General features: G+C 44.3%; 1 protein-coding gene and 3 non-coding genes across 4 annotated transcripts in view; 3 read left to right on the plus strand and 1 right to left on the minus strand.

Moving 5' to 3' along the window:
* Nucleotides 1-22277, minus strand: part of LOC125449518 (probable G-protein coupled receptor 139) — a 43323-nt gene extending 21046 nt beyond the window's left edge. Inside the window, exons 1-3 of the mRNA XM_048525335.2 lie at nucleotides 22112-22277; nucleotides 20854-20995; nucleotides 3510-3734 (exon numbers count right to left, since the gene is read on the minus strand). The gene's annotated coding sequence lies outside the window, so the exon portion shown is untranslated. The remainder of the gene's footprint in view (nucleotides 1-3509; nucleotides 3735-20853; nucleotides 20996-22111) is intronic.
* trnag-ccc (transfer RNA glycine (anticodon CCC)) lies at nucleotides 7573-7644 on the plus strand. Its single transcript has one exon. It is a non-coding gene; the product is annotated as a tRNA-Gly (tRNA).
* Nucleotides 10548-10619, plus strand: trnag-ccc (transfer RNA glycine (anticodon CCC)). The gene has a single exon. It is a non-coding gene; the product is annotated as a tRNA-Gly (tRNA).
* Nucleotides 15506-15577, plus strand: trnag-ucc (transfer RNA glycine (anticodon UCC)). Its single transcript has one exon. It is a non-coding gene; the product is annotated as a tRNA-Gly (tRNA).
* Nucleotides 22278-22756: the final 479 nt, after the last annotated feature.

Consider the following 22756-nt stretch of genomic DNA (forward strand, 5'->3'; position numbering starts at 1 on the left):
TCAATAGAATTAGGTTATCCAATATTTGTTCCTTTTGTCTGTATTTCGACAACTGTGTACAAATAAAGTGTGTTTTGATTCAAGCCTGGCAGTTTGACAAATCAAAATGCAATGCCTTACACTTGCCTTTAGAAATTAAGAACAAGTTGGTGTCTAAGCCACCTTCTTATATATTTTGAGAAATGTAGGTTTGGTTCATGTCACCCTCAATTTCGGTCAATAAGTGTTCTCACATTCCTGAAAAATTATGTTTACTGATCAGAGCAGGAAGCATAGACACACTAATTGTTATTCTCTTGAACATGAGTCATTTAGGAATGATATTCCTCATATCATCATCTGTCAGTTCAGCCAAAGATAAAGGCCCGAAGTGTCTAGGCCCGAAACGTCAGATTTCCTGCTCCTAAGATGCTGCTGGGCCTGCAGTGTTCATCCAGCTCCACACCTTGTTATTTGGATTCTCCAGCATCTGCAGTTCCTATTAGCTCTAACAGAGTGGGAGCTGGCGAGTCAGGAACAGAACAAGAGGAACACTTCACTCTGTTCATAGATACTTCAGTCCTCAGCGAATCCAGTGCCAGGAATGGCTACTTTTTCTCAGACTGAGAGAATGTAATCAGGTGTACATACGGAGGAAGACCTACTGTCTGAGATCTTTCTGCCAAAGTTAAATGGTGGTCCTTTCAGTTATCTGATCCTTTGAATACCTCAAATATATGTAAATATGATCTTACACAAGTAAGAGAGGTCCCCAGTTTGTTTACCACATAGAGTCCAACTGCAATGTTTGTTTTATTCTCTTCACATACTATTGTGCAGAACTGAAAAACTTCAGTGACTATGGATGCATATATATATATGATGAATAAAGTATATTTTTGTAATTAAAAAAAACACTTCCCAAGTTACAGGACTGAAAACTGCTCACAATATTCCAAATGCTTTATACAGCCTGAGCAGTACATCCCTGCGCTTGTGTTCTCATCCTCTCAAACAAACACAAACACTGCATTTGCCTTCCTAATTGCCAACTCACCCTGTTTTTGTTTAACCTGAAGAGAATCCTGAACACGGACTAACAGGTCCCTTCATGTTAAGATGAGGAGAAAGATTTAAAAAGGACATTACGGGCAATTTTTTTTCACACAGAGGATGGTTCATGTGTGGAATTAACTTCCTGAGGAAGTGATGGCTGTGGGTACAGTTACAACATTTAGAAGACATTTGGATAAGGACATGAGTAGGACAGGTTTGGAGGGGTATGGGCCAGGAGCAGGCAGGTGGGGCTAGTTTAGTTTGGGGATTATGGTCTGGCATGGACTGGTTGGACCAAAGGGTCTGTTTCCGTGCTGTATGACTGTATTACAAATGAAGCCTTTCCTCGTTTACAAAACAGTCTCTCACACATTACATTCCACCTGCCAAGTGAACCTGAAAAGAATCCTGAATGAGGACTTTGCTCGCTGAGTACCTTTTTTTTTATGGTTCCCGTCTGCCAGCATCTGCCCACAGAAAGAGATAAAGCAGAGACAACGTTTGGAGTCCGGGGGGGGGGAAGCGGCCGTCCTTCGGTAGAGCGCGCTTTGGGACTTGATGCACCGACAACGCTATTTCTTCATCGCTTTCACCTCTCTGTCTGAGTGAGCATTATTCTTTCTGATACATATTATTGTGTTTGGCGACACCCGGAATTGGTGATTTTGTTTTCTCTCCTGAAAGGGTCGTTTTCTCTTTAGAGAGTTTTTCTTCTGAAGCAGCTGCTTACGGTCGCTCGGGGCACGAGGCGGCCGTTAACCGCCATCTCCCGCGCGCGGGGGGTGGGGCCTGAGGCTAAAATGGCGGCGGTGCCACCTAGAAAGGGGAGAGCGGGCTGTGTCGGTAAAGTCCCGTTCCCGAAGGTTATGGTGGTGGGACATTGCGGGATGGAGGTGGAGGGAGACAAGACAGAGATTCCGCTTGGGACCGGCCTCCCCCTTCCCTCCCAGTGAGCCATCTTGCCGTTAAGTGGATAACAAAGTGTGTAGCTGGATGAACACAGCAGGCCAAGCAGCATCTCAGGAGCCAAAAAGCTGACGTTTCGGGCCTAGACCCTTCATCAGAGAATTGCCGTTAAGTGGGCCGGTCGACCGTTAGGCATTTTATTTCATACTCCCCGCCACCTGTCTCTCGCTCTGGCATAGGTTTGTGCATCTCTCACAGTTACTGCTGATTGACTCTGGTATACGGCACTGTGTTCACATGTTGAGAAGCTCGTGGTAGCAGCTCACTGCCTCACCCCATCCATGGTGTTTTTGTAAAATTGACCGGGAACTGGAGACAGATGACGGCACACGAGCAGCCACATGGTGTTTCGGTGTTTGTGTCAGTATAACCAAATGCACAACCTTTGGACCAGGTGAGATCTTCAATCTAAAGCTCTCCCAACTGAATATTTCCAGACAAGCATATGCAGCATCATTCCTATCATTCATTTGATCTCTATCATAAATACTCCCTCCATCCATCAGTCTTGTTCCTTCAAAGAAGCTCTGTCAAACTGACCAGACACAATCTTCACTGGGAAATGCACACTGGCTTTCCTTGATTATACAGTCACTCTTAAAGTGATGGTTTGTATTGTCTCATAGATACAACCAGTTATTTTCCCATCGATTGAAATGTGATCCCAGCCGGCCTCCACGCTTGTTATTTCTCCCTCACACAGTCCAACACAAGGGGAATAACTATTTTCTGTTCTCTCTGTCTCTCTGATCCAGGAACTTACTTTTGTATGGGTTAGTGACCAGAACTGGGCACAAGCAGGGACTGCAACCAGTGCACAGAAATCTCAGAGTCTGACCGGGTTAATGAAGCAGCTCATGTGAGCAAACAGATTCTGTCTGTACGCTCCACACTCGGGTTGGTGTATTTTTAGATTGAGAAACAAAACAACCAAAGCTATGTAAGTCAGAAAAGTTGGTGAGGAGGGTGAGCAGTCAGGGGAGGAGCTAACTACTGCTGTGGCCAAAGACGTGATGGTAAAGGAGAATCACAAAATCCCCTACAGTGTGGAAACAGGCCCTTTGCCCCAAAAAGTCCACACGACCCTCAGAGCATCCCACCCTGATCCATACCCCTATAACCCACTTAATTTACACTTCTCTTAACACTAGGGACAATCTAGTCTGGCCAATCTACCTAGTCTGCACATCTTTGGACTGTGGGAGGAACCCTCACAGACACAGGAAGAACGTGTAAACTCCACACATACAGTCACCCAAGGGTGGAATCAAACCTGGCTCCCGCGTGCTGTGAGGCAGCATTGCTGACCACTGAACCACCATGCTGCCCTAAATTCAAATATTCAGGATTCAAATGAAAAACTGCCTTCCAAATCAGGCAATATCCTGGTAAACCCCATTCCTGTTGCCTCTCCAAAGCCGCGACATCCTTCTGGATATAGAAGGAAGTTTAACCTGGAAATCACAGGCAATAAGTTAAGTGAGTGACTGGTGAGCAGTCTTTCTTACCTCATGTTTTCTCTTCACTTTGCAACTGTTACTAGCTTAAGGGCCAAGTCATGGCAGGAGATCCCACATCCTTGTCATGTTTTTCTTGTATGATGTGGGAATTCAGGGACCATTCCGATATCCCTGACACCTTCACGTGCTGGAAGTGTGTCCAGCTGCAACTCCTGTATGATCACTTGACAGCTTTGGGGCTGCGGCTGGATTCACTTTGGAGCATCTGCGAGGCTGAAGGAAAAGCAAAAAGCACATTCAGAAAGTTGGTCACATTGCAGATTAAAATTACTTGGGAAGAAAGAGAATGAGTGACTAACAGACACAAGTAGTGTAGGAGTGGACTTTAGGGGTTCGTGCTGGTATCTCCCTCCAAAATAGGCCTATCATTTTGGATACAGTGGGGGAGATTGCTCACATGGGGAAGGTGGCAGCAGCCTGGTTCATGGCACTGTGGCTGGCTCTGCTGCACAGGGTGGCAAGAAAAAGATTGGCAGAGCAGTAGTGATAAGGGATTCAATCGTAAGGGGAACAGATAGGTGTTTCTGTGGCTGCATCCGAGAGTCCAGGCTGGTACGATGTCTCCCTGGTGCAAGGGTCAAGGATGTTTTGGAGCGGCTGCAGGATGGTTTGGAGGCAGACGGTGAACAGTCAGCCGTCATGGTGCATTTAGGCACCAACAATTTAGATCAGGAACAGGATGAGGGCCAACAAGCTGAATTTAGGGAGTTTCAAGTTAAACTAAACAATCGGACCTCAAAGGTAGTAATCGCAGGATTGCTACCAGTGCCACGTGCCACCCAAAGTAGGAATGGCAGGACAGCTAACATCAATACATAGCTTGAAGGATGGTGCAAGAGGGAGGGATTCAGATTTCTAGGCGAGGTGGGACCTGTACAAACTGAAAGGTTTGGAATCTCAAGGTCCGAGGGGGATTGTTTGCTTGTGCTGTTGGGGAGGGTTGAAACTGATATGCAAAGCGATGGGAACCAATGCAGGAAGTTGGAGGGAAATAAATTGGAGATAGAAACAAAGGACAGTGAGGGGAAAAGTGAAAGTGAAAGGCAGAGAAACCAAACACAAAACTCAAAAAGGGCTACATTTCACAATGGTGCTGCGTCAAAAAAGAGCCCTAAAGACTCCATGTCTTCATGCGAGAAACATTTTCATTAAGGTGCATGAAATAACTGCATAAACAGTTATTAATGGATATGGTGTAATTGAGATCAGAGACCTGGTACCAAGGTGACCAAGGATGGGGACTCAATGTCCAGGGTTATTCAGTGTTCAGGAAGGATAGACAGTAAGGAATGGGAAGTAGGGTAGTGTTGCTGGTTAAGGGGACGATTAAGAAAATAATAAGAGAGGACATTACCCTGGACAATGTGAAATCAGTATCGGTGGAGCTGCAGAGCACCAAAGGGTAAAGGATATTAGCAGCAGTTGTGTTCAGATCACCAAACAGTAGTTGTGATGTTGGGGACTGTATCAAACAGGAAATTAGACAGGCATGCAGTAAGGGTACAGCAGATATTATGGGTGACTTCAATCCACATATTGATTGGACAAACCAAACTGGTAGCAATGGAATGGAAGAGGTTTTCTTTGGATGTATGAGGGGCAGTTTACTCGACTAATATGTTGAGGAACCAACTAGACAGCAGGCCATTCTAAACTAGGTATTGTGTCATGAGAGAGGATTAGTTAGAGACATTGTGATTTTTAGGGATTTTTAGAACTTTTAGGGAAGGGTGCACATAATCTGGTAGAATTCTCTATTAAATGCAATTAAATACATCATTAAACTAGAATTTTGAACTAAAAGCTAACTTTGATGGTCCGAAGCATTCATTGGCTAGAAGACACTGGCCAAAATACTAAAGGGGTTGACGGTGGATAGACAATGACAGATAATTAAAGAACACATGGATGAACTTCAACAATTCTATGTCCCTATCCAGTGTAAGAGTTAGACAGGGAAGGTGGCCCAACTATTGCATTGAAGAAGTCACAAACAGAGTTAAAGACAAAGAGGAAACATGTAAATTAGCCAGAAAAAGCAGCAAACATGAGGACTGGGAGAAATTTAAAATTCAGCAGAGAAGGTCAAAGGGTATAATTTGGAATGGGAAAAAGGAATATGAATATTGGCTTGCTGAAAACATAAAAACTGAATGCCAAAGCTTTATTACAGATTTTCGTCAAACATTCATTTGATTTCAATGACACAAACAAGTCATAATTTCTATCCTGCAATCTGTCATCAACTCCCTGGCCCAATATTACAGTCTGATCGGACAGAGAGATGCAAGGCAAAGTGACAGCTCAGACTAATGTGGCCAAATTGGAAGGTGACAACAGACTCTTGTTTGTGTGATTGTAAAGTCGGGTTGAAAATGTTTACTCAGGATTCGTAAACAAAACCGGAAATATGTGGAGAACAAACTTGTCTGATGCCATTTCTGGGAACAAAACAGAGTCAAAGTTTTGAGTCCAGTAATAGAATTTTACAGTTGCCGAATGTTTCTTCAGGCTTTGATATTGTTCACTTGGTTCCGTGGTAAATATTACAGATGTGGAATTGGATGTACAATATTTGGTTCACAGATGATAAAACATCAGTCCTTCAAAGTGGAAGAGTTAGCTGTATAGTATGAAGGGATCTTCATCATAACGTCAGCTGGTGAAAAAGGCAATCAGTGATCTCTGGTTACAGGTCTGTTGTCCATTCAACAGAGTGGTCAACATGAAACTGCACGGAGATTTGAACTGTCCCCGCCAACAACACAATGTCCTGTTACTAGAACTCTGAGATAATTGTAATTTTGAGCAATTCCGTTCAAGCCCTAGTCCAGAAATTGCATGTGAGACAGACTGATTTACTGCATTTGCCTTTGCCAATGGTGTGTTTTGTAGAATGTTTCTGTATTGGAACAGCCTGTTTAGTAGTGAAATCAGTTTTCAATCAGTCACGTTTTCCAATAAAGTTAGGTTATTCCAAGGTAGAATGTTATTTATATTTCAACAAAAGCATAGAAATAAAGTGTGTTTTGATTTAAGCTTGGCGGTTTGACCAATCGAATTGCAGTCCCTAACACTTGCCTTTAAAACTAAAGAGACAAGTCAGTGTTAGGCCATTTTCTTATTATATTTCCAGAAAGGTAGGTTTGTTTCATAATATCCTCAGTTTTGGCAATAAACGTTCCAACAGGACTGAACAATGACATTTACATGTTAGAGAACAATACATAAACACAATAATTGTTATTATCTTGGAAAGGTATCATTTAGGAATGATATTCATCAGAGCATCAGCTGTCAGTTGAACCAATGATACAGGCATAGAACACGACAAAACTGGGGACAGCATATTTCCTGGGAGAGTGAGACCTCATGAACAGAGCAGGAGATGGTGAGTCAGTAATATAGTAACAGCCACACTCCGCTCTGTTCGCTGACATTTTACCCCTCGGTGAATCCAGTGCCAGGAATGACAGATATCAGACAGACTGACAAACTATCATCAATGCGTACATAGCACTTTCCCATCCTAAATATCGACCAGCTCACATCCTATCTCAGGTCATCTGCTACTCTGCCATCTTCAGTATTTCATTTGGGTTAGTGTTAAGCACCGTGCTTTTATCTGGGCTGTCTTAACTCTTGAATTAACTCTCCAAAAGGCTCCAATTATTCAGATCACTCTCCAGTTTAAGATGCTCCTTGACATCTGCCTCAATGAGTGAGGTCGGCCATCAGCTGAGACAGTACCACCTTTGGTGGGTCAAGCTTTGCTGCATTTAAAAAAATGAGATGTGAATATTGGAGATCGGAAAGATAAGACACAAATTGTTGGAGAAACACAGCTGGTCCGGCAGCAGTTGTCGGGACAAAGCAGGGTGAACGTTTAGAACCCAGTTATTGTTCTTCAGAACTGAAGAGATCTGATGCCAATGCTGCCAGACTTCCTGAGCCTCAACATCAATTTCTATTTTTAATTCAGCTTGATTCTCTTGATCATGATGATGGTTTTGTTGAGTAGATTTTGGAATGGCCAGTGGCCATTTGCCATGCGATGGTGGTACAGTGGTGAGCATAGCTGCTTCCCAAGCAGTTGACCTGGGTTCGATTCCCGGCCATCGCAGCGTTGCACTTTTTAAGTGACTTCCAATGGGGAAAAATTATGTGGAAATGAATAAGTTTCATTCACAGAAGTGTTCCAATTGTAAGACTGGGGACAGGCTGCCAGAACATTTCCAGCACTGGGAAAAATCTGAGAGAACCTATGCATGATCAAGACTGATTGATTTACTCGTGCGAGTCAGCATGCTATGAATAAGGAAAAGACGGTTCTGCGGACATTCACACAATCCTTTGAAGGAAGAAGATGACCAATGGAAGGACTGCCTGTGATGTGGACTGGATGGATTATATGATGAATGTGCATGTGCCTGACTGAAATTGTTCAGATGAGATAACGTTTTTCTGAAAAAGTATCCTTGTTCAAAGTTGGTTTTCGTGAAGCGTTCATTTGATTTCAGTGACACAAACAAGGGGTGTCTTTCTGTCTTGCAATCTGTCAGCAACACACTGGCCCAATATTACAGTCTGATCGGACAGAGAGATGCAAGGCAAAGTGACAGCTCAGACTGATAATGTGGCCAAATTGGAAGGTGATGACAGACTCTTGTTTGTGTGATTGTAAAGTCAGGTTGAAAATGTTTACTCAGAATTTGTAAACAAAACCAGAAATATGTGGAGAAAAAACTTGTCTGATGCCATTTCTGGGGACAAAACAGAGTCAAAGTTTAGTATTATTGCATTATAGAATTTTACAGTTGCCGAATGTTACTTCAGGCTTCGATATTGTTCACCTGGTTCCGTGGCAAATATTACTGATCTGGAATTGGACGTGTGATATTTGGTTTACAGATGATAAAATGTCAGTTTTTCGAAGTGGGAGAGTTATCTGTATAGTATGAAAGGATTTGCATCATGAGATCATTTGGTGAAAAAGGCTGTGAAATGAAATTCCATCTGGAGAATGTTGCATTGCAATCAGTGATCACCGGTTACAGGTCTGTCGTCCATTCGACAGAGTGGTCCACATGAAACTGCACAGAGATTTGAACTGTCCCCGCCAACAACACAATGTCCTGTTACTAGAACTCTGAGAGTATTTGTAATTTTGAGCAATTCTGTTTGAACCCTAGTCCAGAATTGCATGTGAGACAATAAAATGTGAGGCTGGATGAACACAGCAGGCCAAGCAGCATCTCAGGAGCACAAAAGCTGACGTTTCGGGCCTAGACCCTTCATCAGAGAGGGGGATGGGGGGAGGGAACTGGAATAAATAGGGAGAGAGGGGGAGGCGGACCGAAGATGGAGAGTAGTTGCAATGGGAGAGAGATTCCCTGAGGTTGGTCCGGAGGGAGGAGGGTAACTTCTTCAGGTTAGGCATCCCTGGAAGAGGCTTCGCAGTGAGGTTAAAATAGTATCAGAGATAATGGGAACTGCAGATGCTGGAGATTCCAAGATAATAAAATGTGAGGCTGGATGAACACAGCAGGCCAAGCAGCAGGGATGCCTAACCTGAAGAAGTTACCCTCCTCCCTCCGGACCAACCTCAGGGAATCTCTCTCCCATTGCAACTACTCTCCATCTTCGGTCCGCCTCCCCCTCTCTCCCTATTTATTCCAGTTCCCTCCCCCCATCCCCCTCTCTGATGAAGGGTCTAGGCCCGAAACGTCAGCTTTTGTGCTCCTGAGATGCTGCTTGGCCTGCTGTGTTCATCCAGCCTCACATTTTATTATCTTGGAATCTCCAGCATCTGCAGTTCCCATTATCTCTGATTGCATGTGAGACAAACTGATTTACTGAATTTGCCTTTGTTTTGTAGAATGTTTCCATATTGGGGCAGCCTGTTTAGTAGTGGAATAAGTTTTCAATCAGTCAGGTTTTCATGTAAAGTTAGGTTATTCCAAGATAGAATGTTATTTATATTTCAACAAAAGCATAGAAATAAAGTGTGTTTTGATTTAAGCTTGGCGGTTTGACCAATCAAATTGCAATGCCTAACATTTGCCTTTAAAACTAAAGAGACAAATCGGTGTTAGGCCATTTTCTTATTATATTTCCAGAAAGGTAGGTTTGTTTCATAATATCCTCAGTTTTGGCAATAAACGTTCCAACAGGACTGAACAATGATGTTTACATGTTAGAGAACAATACATAAACACATTAATTGTTATTATCTTGGAAAGGTATCATTTAGGAATGATATTCATCAGAGCATCAGCTGTCAGTTGATCCAATGATACAGGCATAGAACACGACAAAACTGGGGACAGCATATTTCCTGGGAGAGTGAACCTCACGAACAGAGCGGGAGATGGCGAGTCAGAAACATAATAACAGCCACACTCCGCTCTGTTCACTGACATTTTACCCCTCGGTGAATCCAGTGCCAGGAATGACGAATATCAGACGGACCAACAAAATATTATCAATGCGTACACAGCACTTGCCCATCCTAAATATCGACCAGCTCACATCCTATCTCAGGTCATCTGCTCCTCTGCCATCTTCAGTATTTCATTTGGGGTAGTGTTAAGCACCGTGCTTTTATCTGGGCTGTCTTAAGTCTTGAATTAACTCTCCAAATGGTTCTAATTATTCAGATCACTCTCCAGTTTAAGATGCTCCTTGACATCTGCCTCAATGAATGAGGTCGGCCATCAGCTGAGACAGTACCACCTTTGGTGGGTCAAGCTTTGCTGCATTTAAAAAAATGAGATGTGAATATTGGAAAGATAAGACTCAAATTGCTGGAGAAACACAGCTGGTCCGGCAGCGGTTGTCGGGACAAAGCAGGGTGAACGTTTAGAACCCAGTTATTGTTCTTCAGAACTGAAGAGATCTGATGCCAATGCTGCCAGACTTCCTGAGCCTCAACATCAATTTCTATTTTTAATTCAGCTTGATTCTCTTGATCATGATGATGGTTTTGTTGAGTAGATTTTGGAATGGCCAGTGGCCATTTGCCATGCGATGGTGGTACAGTGGTGAGCATAGCTGCTTCCCAAGCAGTTGACCTGGGTTCGATTCCCGGCCATCGCAGCGTTGCACTTTTTAAGTGACTTCCAATGGGGGAAAATGATGCGGAAATGAATGAGTTTCATTCACAGAAGTGTTCCAATTGTAAGATGGGGACAGGCTGCCAGAACATTTCCAGCACTGGGAAAAATCTGAGAGAACCTACGCATGATCAAGACTGATTGATTTACTCGTGCGAGTCAACATGCTATGAATAAGGGAAAGACGGTTCTGCGGACTTTCACACAATCCTTTGAAGGAAGAAGATGACCAATGAGGGACTGCCTGTAATGCCTGCTTGTCAGACACCATTTCTGGGAAGAACGCCGAATCAAAGTTTCAAGTTCAGTCACGGAATTCTGCAGTTGCTGGATTTTTCTTTACACTTCGATATTGTTCACCTGATTCCATGGTAAATGTTACTGATCTGGAATTGGATGTACGATATTCAGTTTGCTGATGATAAAACATTAGTTGTTGGAATTGGGAGAGTTCTCTGTATGGTATCCAGGGTTCTTTATCATGTGATAATAAAATGTGAGGCTGGATGAAGCTTTTGTGCTCCTGAGATGCTGCTTGGCCTGCTGTGTTCATCCAGCCTCACATTTTATTATCTTGGATTCTCCAGCATCTGCAGTTCCCATTATCTCTGATACTTCTTTATCATGTGGTCAGCTGGGGAAAATTGCTGTGAAATGAAATTCCTTCTTGAGAATAGAATCTGAAGAATAATCACTGGTTACAGATCTGTCATCCTTTTCGCAGAATGGTCAACATGAAACTACAGAGAGATCAGAACTGTCCCCACAAATGATATATTGTCCTGTTAATAGAACACTGTAAGTGGGTTTAATTTTGAGCAATATTGTCCCAGTCCTTGTCCAGAATTGCATGTGAAATAAACTAATTCACAGAATTTGTATTCGCCAAGCATATGTTTTGTATATTATTATATTTGAATAGTTGCTGTTTAGTAGCTAAATCATCTTTCAATCAGTTACATTTTCCAATAGGTGTGAAGCTGGATGAACACAGCAGGCCAAGCAGCATCTCAGGAGCACAAATGCTGACGTTTCGGGCCTCGATCCTTCATCCGAAACGTCAGCTTTTGCGCTCCTGAGATGCTGCTTGGCCTGCCGTGTTCATACAGCTTCATACTTTATTATCTTGGATTCTCCAGCATCTACAGTTCCCATTATCTCTGATACATTTTCCAGTAGGGTCAGGTTATTCCAAGATCCTCTGCTCCTATGTCCTCGTTATTTTAATCAGAACACCATTAAGCACCTTGGTTTGAGCTGAGCTGTCTTAACTCTTAAATTCCCTCTGTAAATAGTTCCAATTGCCCAGATCCTTCTCCAGTTTAAGATGCTCCTTGACGTGTGCCTCAATGAATGAGGTAGGCTGTCACCTGACCCAATATTTCTTTCAGTGGGACACCTTTTACTATATTTACTACAATGCATCACGGATACTGGAGATTGAAAGGACAGATTTAGATGTTTCAGTAAGAACAGAGAAGATGGAAAAAGGGGCGGAGGTGTGGCATTGTTGGTCAAGGACAGTATTACAGTTACAGAAAGGATGTTTGGGGACTCGTCAACTGAGGTTGTATGGGCTGAGGTTAGAAACAGGAAAGGAGAGGTCACCCTGTTGGGAGTTTTCTATAGGCTTCCGAATAGTTCCAGAGATGTAGAGGAAAGGATAGCAAAGATGATTCTCGATAGGAGTGAAAGAGACAGGGTAATTGTCATGGGGGACTTCAACTTTCCAAATATTGACTGGGAACACTTTGGTTCGAGTACTATAGATGGGTCCGTTTTTGTCCAGTGTGTGCAGGAAGGCTTCCTGACACAGTATGTAGATAGGCCAGCAAGGGGCGAAGCCACATTAGATTTGGTACTGGGTAATGAGCCTGGCCAGGTGTTAGATTTGGAAGTAGGTGAGCACTTTGGTGATAGCGATCACAATTCTGTTATGTTTACTTTAGTGATGGAAAGGGATAGGTGTATACCACTGAGCAAGAGTTATAGCTGGGGAAAGGCAATTACGATGAGATTAGGCAAGATTTAGGGAGCATAGAATGGGGAAGGAAACTGCAGGGGATGGGCACATTAGAAATGTGAAGCTTATTCAAGGAAAAGCTCCTGTGTGTCCTAGATAAGTGTGTACCTGTCAGGCAGGGAGGAAGCTGTAAAGCACGGGAGCCGTGGTTTACGAAGGAGGTGGAATCTCTGGTCAAGAGGAAGAAGAAGGCTTATGTTAGGATGAGATGTGAAGGCTCAGGGCACTTGAGGGCTATGAGGTAGCCAGGAAAGACCTAAAGAGAGAGCTCAGAAGAGCCAGGAGGAGACATGAGAAGTTGTTGGCGGATAGGATCAGGGTAAATCCTAAGGCTTTCTATTGGTATTTAAGGAATAAAAGAATGATAAAAGTAAGATTAGACCCAATCAAGGATAGTAGCGGTAAGTTGTGTGTGGAGTCAGATGAGATAGGGGAAGTGCTAAATGAATATTTTTCAACAGTATTCACTCTAGAAAATGACAATGTTGTCAAGGAGAATACTGAGATACAGGCTACTAGACTAGGTGGCATTGAGGTTCACAAGGAAGAGGTATTAGAAATCCTTCAGAGGGTGAAGATAGATAAGTCCCCTGGGCCAGATGGGATTTATCCTCGGATCCTCAGGGAAGCCAGGGAGGAGATTGCCGAGCCTTTGGCATTGATCTTTGACTCGTCATTGTCTACAGGAATAGTGCCAGATGACTGGAGGATAGCAAACGTGGTTCCCCTGTTCAAGAAGGGGAGTAGAGACAACCCTGGTAATTATAGACCAGTGAGCCTTACCTCAGTTGTTAGTAAAGTGTTGGAAAAGGTTATAAGGGATAGGATTTATAAACATCTAGAAAAGAATAAATTGATTAGGGATAGTCAGCACAGTTTTGTGAAGGGAAGGTCGTGCCTCACAAACCTTATTGAGTTCTTTGAGAAGGTGACCAAACAGGTAGATGAGAGTAAACCGGTTGATGTGGTGTATATGAATTTCAGCAAGGCGTTCGATAAGGTTCCCCACAATAGGCTATTGTACAAAATGGAGAGGAACGGAATTGTGGGAGATATAGCAGTTTGGATCGGGAAATTGGCTTGCTGAAAGAAGACAGAGGGTGGTAGTTGATGGGAAATGTTCATCCTGGAGACCAGTTACTAGTGGTGTACCACAAGGGTCGGTGTTGGGTCCACTGCTGTTTGTCATTTTTATAAATGACCTGGATGAGGGCGTAGAAGGATGGGTTAGTAAATTTGCAGACGACACTAAGGTCGGTGGAGTTGTGGATAGTGACGAAGGATGCTGTAGGTTGCAGAGAGAAATAGATAAGCTGCAGAGCTGGGCTGAGAGGTGGCAAATGGAGTTTAATGCAGACAAGTGTGAGGTGATGCACTTTGGTAGGAGTAACCAGAAGGCAAAGTACTGGGCTAATGGTAAGATTCTTGGTAGTGTAGATGAGCAGAGAGATCTCCGTCCATGTACACAGATCCTTGAAAGTTGCCACCCAGGTTGACAGGGCTGTTAAGAAGGCATACAGTGTTTTAGCTTTTATTAATAGAGGGATCGAGTTCCAGAACCAAGAGGTTATCATGAAGCTGCACGAAACTCTGGTGCGGCCACACTTGGGTATTGTGTACAGTTCTGGTCACCACATAATAAGAAGGATGTGGAAGCTTTGGAAAGGGTGCAGAGGAGATTTACTAGGATGTTGCCTGGTATGGAGGGAAGGTCTTACGAGGAAAGGCTGAGGGACTTGAGGCTGTTTTCATTAGAGAGAAGAAGGTTGAGAAGTGATTTAATTGAAACATATAAAATAATCAGAGGGTTAGATAGGGTGGACAGGGAGAGCCTTTTTCCTAGGATGGTGACGGCGAGCACGAGGGGGCATAGCTTTAAATTGAGGGGTAAAAGATATAGGACAGATGTCAGAGGTAGTTTCTTTACTCAGAGAGTAATAAGGGAATGGAACACTTTGCCTGCAACGGTAGTAGATTTGCCAACTTTAGGTACATTTAAGCCATCATTGGATAAGCATATGGACGTACATGGAATAGTGTAGGTTAGATGGGTTTGAGATCGGTATGACAGGTCGGTACAACATCGAGGGCCGAAGGGCCTGTACTGTGTTGTAATGTTCTATGTTCTATGACAGAAATTACTGGTGCAACTTATTCGGTCACGCAGCATCTGTGAGGACAGAGTGAACTTTTACAGTCCAGTTATTGTTCTTCAGAAGTGAAGAGTTCTGATGCTAATGCTGCCAGAGTTGCAGAACTTTGTCAGCACTTTATGCTTTTATTTCAGCTCGATTAATTGATCATGAGGACTGTCTTATTGAATGTGGTTGGGAATCATGAGCAGCTCACTGGCAGACTGATGGTGGTACAATGTTAAGCATAGCTGCCTTCCAAACATTTGACCCAGTTTCGATTCTTGGCCTTGGACTGTTGCAGTTCTGAAGTGATTTTCAATGGCAAAAGCCCAAGACGAAATGAATGAGGTCCGTCTCTCTGAGGTATTTTTGAAACGTTGCCAAACTGTACGAGGCTGTGTGGTCCAGCTGTGATGCCAGAGCTGGGCAAACTCTGGGAGATCGTATTAATGGTTATTTGAAAATTGACGGAGTAATCCATCAGACTCAGCATGGATTTCTAAGTGATCAACTTGACTGAGATGCTTTGAAGGAACAAGATTGATCAGTGGTGGGAGTGTTTGTGAATTTAATCAAATGAATGGTGGGAGCAGTGCTGCATATGCTCACCTGGATAAATCCAGTTGGGAGAATGATAGACTGAAGATCTTTCTTTAATACTGAAAGAGTGGGATAATGATCACATTGTGAATCTCCAACAATCAGAGCAGAGCGGTGGTGGTATAGTGGTGAGCATAGCTGCCTTCCAAGCAGTTGACCCGGGTTCGATTCCCGGCCATCGCAAGCCCATGCATTTTGGGTGGCACAGTGGCTCAGTGGTTAGCACTGCAGCCTCACAGTTCCAGGGACCCGGGTTTGATTCCAGCCTTGGGCAACTGTCTGTGTGGAGTTTGCATATTCTCCCTGTGTCTGCGTGGGTTTCCTCCGGGTGCTCCGGTTTCCTCCCACAGTCCAAAGATGTGCAGGCTAGGTGGATTGGCCATGCTAAATTGCCCTTAGTGTTCAGGGGTGCGTGGATTATAGGTGAATGGGTCTGGGTGGGATGCTTCAAGGGGTGGTGTGGATTTGTTGGGCCGAATGACCTGTTTCCACACTGTAGGGAATCTATTTACAAAAGCTGGTGCAAACACTCAGCAGTTCCGGCAGCTTCTGTAGAGATGCGTAGAGAGGGTTAGCATCTCAGTCTGCACAAATTTAAAATAAACTAAGCCTCCAAACCCTCAGAACTCCATAGCTTTCCATTTTTACGTTAACATTACATTTAACATTAATATTTTCTGCATTTTATTCCTTTCAGATTCTCTCTTTATTTTGTGAAACATCACTGGGGAAGTTCACAAAGGTTGAAATAGAGAAACAGAGAAAAGAGGTTCAGGTGTAGGCCATTTGGCCCTACAAGCCTGCACCACCATTCAATACAATCTCAGTATCCCATTCTCACCCTCTCCTTATACTCATTGATCCCTTCAGCTGCAAGGGCCATGTCCTGCTCCCTCTTGAATACATCTAATAGACTGGGCTCAACAATTCCCTGTGGGTCAGAATTCTAGAGGTTCACAACTTTCTGAGTGAAGAAATTCTTCTTCATCTCAGTCCTGAATGGCTTACCCCTTATTCTGAGACTTTGACCCCTTGCTCTGGACTTCCCCAATATTGGTAACATTTTCCCCCATCTCACCTGTCTAGCCCCATCAGGATTTTACATGCTTCTATGAGATCCCCCTGCACTCTTCTAAATTCTCAGTTCATCCAGTCTTTCCTCATATGTCAGCCCTGCCATCCTGGGAATCAGTTTGGTGAACCTTCACTGGACTACCTGAAAAGCAAGAATGTCCTTCCTCAGACTAGGAGACCAAAACTGCATACAATACTGAAAGTGTGGCCTCACTAAGGCCCTGGATAAGTGTAGCAAGACATCCTTACTCCAATACTCAAAACCTCTTGTTATGAAGGCGACCATGTCATTAGCTTTCCTCACAGCCTCTGCACCTGAATGCCAACCTTCAGCAACTGTTGCACCATGGCACCCAGGTCTCATTGCACCTGACTTTTTTCTAAACTGCTACCATTCAGTAAATATTCTGCCATCCTGTTTTTGTGACCGAGGTGGACAACTTCACGCGTGCCAAGTAGTTACCCATTTTGTCAGTCTATCCAAGTCACATGCTATCTCTTTGCATCCTCCTCACAGCACACACTGCACCAGCTTAGCATCATTTGTAAATTTGGAGATATGGCATTCAATTTCTTTGTCCAAATTGTTAATGTACATTGTGCGTAGCTGAGGTCCCAGCATGGAACCACTCATCATAGCCTGCCACTCTGAAAAGGGTCTATTTATTCCAACTCTCTGCTTCCTGTCTGCCAACCAATTCTATATCTCTGTCAATACTTTACCTCTGATACTATGACATTTAATTTTCCTCAATAATCTCCTGTATAAAACCTTGTCAAAAGCCAAAGTCCAGATTCACAATATCTTCTGATTCACCATTGTCTACTCTACTGGTCACATCTTCAAAAAATTCTAGATTTGTCAAGAATGAGTTCCCTTTAGTGAATCCATGCTGACTAGGACTGATTCTAGCCCCACTTTCCAAATGGTCAGTTATTACATCCTTAATGATTGACTCCAGCACTTTCCCCACCACCAAGGCCAGGTTAACTGGCCTAAAATTCCCCATTTTCTCTCTCCCCTTTTTTTAAAAGATTGGAGTTATACTCACTACCCTCCAGTCCATTGGAGCTCTTCCAGAATCTAAAGAATGCTGGAAAATGATCACCAAAGCATCTGCTATTTCTAGGGCCATTTCCTTACATACTGTGGGATGCAGAGCAGCAGGTCTGGGGACCTACGGGGCTTTAATCCCATCAGTTTACCCAATAGCATTCCCTGATGAATAAGGATTTCCTTTGGTTCCTCCTTCATGCTCGACTCTCTGTCCCCTAGCATTTGGTGAAGGTTATTTATGTCTTTCATAGTAAAGACAGATCCAAAGTATTTGTTCAACTGGTGTGCTGTCTCTTTGTTGTCTGTTATTTTCGCCTAATTCAAATTGCAAGGGACCTACATTTGTCTTTATCTGTCTTTTTCTCTTCAGATCTATATATTCTATACACATATTATATGTCCATATATATATATTATATATATAGAAGCTTCTGCAGTCAGTTTTTATGTTTACTGCAAGCTAACTTTCATATTCCTTTTTCCCATTCCAAATTAAACACTGTCCTTCTCTGCTGAATTTTAAATTTCTCCCAGTCCTAATGTTTGCTTCTTTTTCTGGCTAATTTACATGTTTCCTCTTTGGCTTTAACTCTGTTTGTGACTTCCCTTGTTAGCAATGGTTGGGCCATTTTCTCTGTTTTACTCTTACACTGGACAGGCTTGTACAATTGTAAAAGTTCATCCACGTGTTCTGAGGGCTCTCTGCTTCTTCCTGGAGCAAAGACCTGAACCATCCCCACCCACCACCGCCCTCCTCCGCTTAGCCCAGCTTGTCCTCACCCTCAAAAACTTCTCTTTCAACTCTTCTCATTTTCTTTGGGTAGGAGGGGTTGCAATGGGTACCTGCATGGGCCCTAGTTATGCCTGTCTCTTTGTGGGATACGTGGAACATTCTTTGTTCCAGTCCTAATCCAGACCCTCTCACAATTCTTTCTCCAACACATTGATGATATCATCAGTGCTGCTTCCCTCTCTCGTCTAGAATTGCAAAACTTCATCAATTTCGCCTCCAATTTCCACCCTGCCCTCACTTTCACCTGGGCTATCTCTGACTCCTCCCTTCCCTTCCTCGACATTTCTGTTTCCATTTCTGTGGACAGACTGGCCACTAATATCCATTACAAACGCACCAACTCCCACAGCTACCTGGACTATACATCCTCACACCACAATCCCAGTAAGACTCCATCCCATTCTCTCAGTTCCCCCGTTTCCATCGCATATGTTCAGATGAGGCCAACTTCAACAAGGGAGCCTCCGAAATGTCCACATTCTTCTTCAACTGAGGATTCCCCAGCTCCGTTGTCAACAGGACCCTCAATTGGGTCCAACCTATCTCCCGCACTTCTGCCCTCACCCCTTCTCTTCCCTCCCACAACAGCGACAGGGTCCCCCTTATCCTCACAGACCATCCCACCAGCATCCACATCCAGAAGATCATCAGACACCATTTCTGCTTCCTCCAGCAAGTTGCCACCACCAGACACATATTCCCCTCCCCTCGCTTGTCCACTTTCTGCAGGGATCATACCCTCCGGGAAACCCTGGTCCACACTTCCTTCACCCCAAACACCTCTACACAGCCTTACGGCACTTTCCCCTGTAACCAGCAAAGGTGCAACGCTTGTGCATTTACCTCCTCCCTCCCCAGAATCCAAGGCCCAAACATACCTCACAGGTGAAGCAACACTTCAACTGCACTTCCAAGAATCTAGTCTACTGCATTTGCTGCTCACAATGTGGTCTCCTCTACATTGGCGTAGATTTGGCGACTGCTTCGCACAGCACCTATGTTCTACTTGCAAAAACAACCCTGAACTACCTGTTGCCTGCCACTTCAATGCATCACCCTGCTCCCTGGCCAACATGTCCGTCTCTGGCTTGCTACAATGTTCCAGTGAAGCCCAACGCAAGCTGGAGGAACAACACCTCATTTTCCACTTGGGGACCCTACAGCTGTCCAGACTCAATATTGAGTTCAATAATTTTAGGGCCTAAACTCTCCCATGTCCCAGCCACCAAACCCACACACCAGGCCTTGTTACCACATAGCCTGCCACTACACACCCCCTGTTATTAGTCACTAACAGTCCCCATTAACAACTACTCACCCTCCCAGCCTGATCGTTAGCAACTCCTTTGTCTGTCCAACTCTTTTTCTCCCTCTTTGGGATCTATCCTATCGTTTACTCCCCATCCCTCCCACCTCCCTATTTTCTGCATGTAAACTGACATTTTCCCAGGCACCATCAGTTCTGAGGAAGAGTACGCGGACCCGAAATGTTAACTGTTTTCTCTTGCACAGATGCTGCCAGACCTGCTGAACTTTTCCAGGAACTTTGTTTTTGCACATTAATACAAATGTTTCTCACATCAAGACATGGAGTCTTTAGGCTCTTTTTGACACAGAATCATTGTGAAGTGTAGCCCTTTTTGATTTTTGTATTTGGTTTCTATGCCTTCCACTTTCACTTTTCTCCTTACTGTACTTTGTTTCTCTCCCCAAAAGCTGTCAAGCCATCATGTCGGAGCGGCAGCTGGACACACTTGCAGCACGTGAAGGTGTCAGGGACATTGGAACGGTCCCTGAATTCCCACATCATACAAGAAAAACATGACATGGGTGTGGGATCTCCTGCCATGACTTGGCCCTTAAGCTAGTAACAGTTGCAAAGTGAAGAGAAAATATGAGGTAAGAAAGACTGCTCACCAGTCACTCACTTAACTATTGCCTGTGACCTCACAGTTAAACCTCCTTCTTTTTCCAGAAGGATGCTGCTCTGGAGGGGCAACAGGAATGGGGTTTACCAGGATATTGCCTGATTTGGAAGGTAGCAATGAGGAGATATTGAACAACTCAGTTTGTCTTCATTTGAATCTTGAATATTTGGATTTAGGGCAGCACAGTGGCTCAGTGGTTAGCAATGCTACCTAACAGCATGAGGGACACAGGCTGGATTCCATCTTTGGTCGACTGTATGTGTGGAGTTTACACGTTCTTCCTGTGTCTGTGAGGGTTCCTCCCACAGTCCAAAGATGTGCAGACTAGGTAGATTGGCCAGACTAGATTGCCCCTAGTGTTAAGAGAAGTGTAAATTAAGTGGGTTATAGGGGTATGGATCAGGGTGGGATGCTCTGAGGGTCGTGTGGACTTTTTGGGCCAAAGGGCCTGTTTCCACACTGTAGGGGATTTTGTGATTCTCCTTTACCATCACGTCTTTGGCCACAGCAGTAGTTAGCTCCTCCCCTGATTGCTCACCCTCCTCACCAACTTTTCTGACTTACATAGCTTTGGTTGTTTTGTTTCTCAATCTAAAAATACACCAACCCGAGTGTGGAGCGTACAAACAGAATCTGTTTGCTCACGTGAGCTGCTTCATTAACCCGGTCAGACTCTGAGATTTCTGTGCACTGGTTGCAGTCCCTGCTTGTGCCCAGTTCTGGTCACTAACCCGTACAAAAGTAAGTTCCTGGATCAGAGAGACAGAGAGAACAGAAAATAGTTATTCCCCTTGTGTTGGACTGTGTGAGGGAGAAATAACAAGCGTGGAGGCCGGCTGGGATCACATTTCAATCGATGGGAAAATAACTGGTTGTATCTATGAGACAATACAAACCATCACTTTAAGAGTGACTGTATAATCAAGGAAAGCCAGTGTGCATTTCCCAGTGAAGATTGTGTCTGGTCAGTTTGACAGAGCTTCTTTGAAGGAACAAGACTGATGGATGGAGGGAGTATTTATGATAGAGATCAAATGAATGATAGGAATGATGCTGCATATGCTTGTCTGGAAATATTCAGTTGGGAGAGCTTTAGATTGAAGATCTCACCTGGTCCAAAGGTTGTGCATTTGGTTATACTGACACAAACACCGAAACACCATGTGGCTGCTCGTGTGCCGTCATCTGTCTCCAGTTCCCGGTCAATTTTACAAAAACACCATGGATGGGGTGAGGCAGTGAGCTGCTACCACGAGCTTCTCAACATGTGAACACAGTGCCATATACCAGAGTCAATCAGCAGTAACTGTGAGAGATGCACAAACCTATGCCAGAGCGAGAGACAGGTGGCGGGGAGTATGAAATAAAATGCCTAACGGTCGACCGGCCCACTTAACGGCAATTCTCTGATGAAGGGTCTAGGCCCGAAACGTCAGCTTTTTGGCTCCTGAGATGCTGCTTGGCCTGCTGTGTTCATCCAGCTACACACTTTGTTATCCACTTAACGGCAAGATGGCTCACTGGGAGGGAAGGGGGAGGCCGGTCCCAAGCGGAATCTCTGTCTTGTCTCCCTCCACCTCCATCCCGCAATGTCCCACCACCATAACCTTCGGGAACGGGACTTTACCGACACAGCCCGCTCTCCCCTTTCTAGGTGGCACCGCCGCCATTTTAGCCTCAGGCCCCACCCCCCGCGCGCGGGAGATGGCGGTTAACGGCCGCCTCGTGCCCCGAGCGACCGTAAGCAGCTGCTTCAGAAGAAAAACTCTCTAAAGAGAAAACGACCCTTTCAGGAGAGAAAACAAAATCACCAATTCCGGGTGTCGCCAAACACAATAATATGTATCAGAAAGAATAATGCTCACTCAGACAGAGAGGTGAAAGCGATGAAGAAATAGCGTTGTCGGTGCATCAAGTCCCAAAGCGCGCTCTACCGAAGGACGGCCGCTTCCCCCCCCCCCCCGGACTCCAAACGTTGTCTCTGCTTTATCTCTTTCTGTGGGCAGATGCTGGCAGACGGGAACCATAAAAAAAAACAGGTACTCAGCGAGCAAAGTCCTCATTCAGGATTCTTTTCAGGTTCACTTGGCAGGTGGAATGTAATGTGTGAGAGACTGTTTTGTAAACGAGGAAAGGCTTCATTTGTAATACAGTCATACAGCACGGAAACAGACCCTTTGGTCCAACCAGTCCATGCCAGACCATAATCCCCAAACTAAACTAGCCCCACCTGCCTGCTCCTGGCCCATACCCCTCCAAACCTGTCCTACTCATGTCCTTATCCAAATGTCTTCTAAATGTTGTAACTGTACCCACAGCCATCACTTCCTCAGGAAGTTAATTCCACACATGAACCATCCTCTGTGTGAAAAAAAATTGCCCGTAATGTCCTTTTTAAATCTTTCTCCTCATCTTAACATGAAGGGACCTGTTAGTCCGTGTTCAGGATTCTCTTCAGGTTAAACAAAAACAGGGTGAGTTGGCAATTAGGAAGGCAAATGCAATGTTTG

The sequence above is a fragment of the Stegostoma tigrinum genome, chromosome 46 (assembly GCF_030684315.1).
Source record: "Stegostoma tigrinum isolate sSteTig4 chromosome 46, sSteTig4.hap1, whole genome shotgun sequence".
In the NCBI taxonomy this organism is placed as follows: Eukaryota; Metazoa; Chordata; class Chondrichthyes; order Orectolobiformes; family Stegostomatidae; genus Stegostoma; species Stegostoma tigrinum.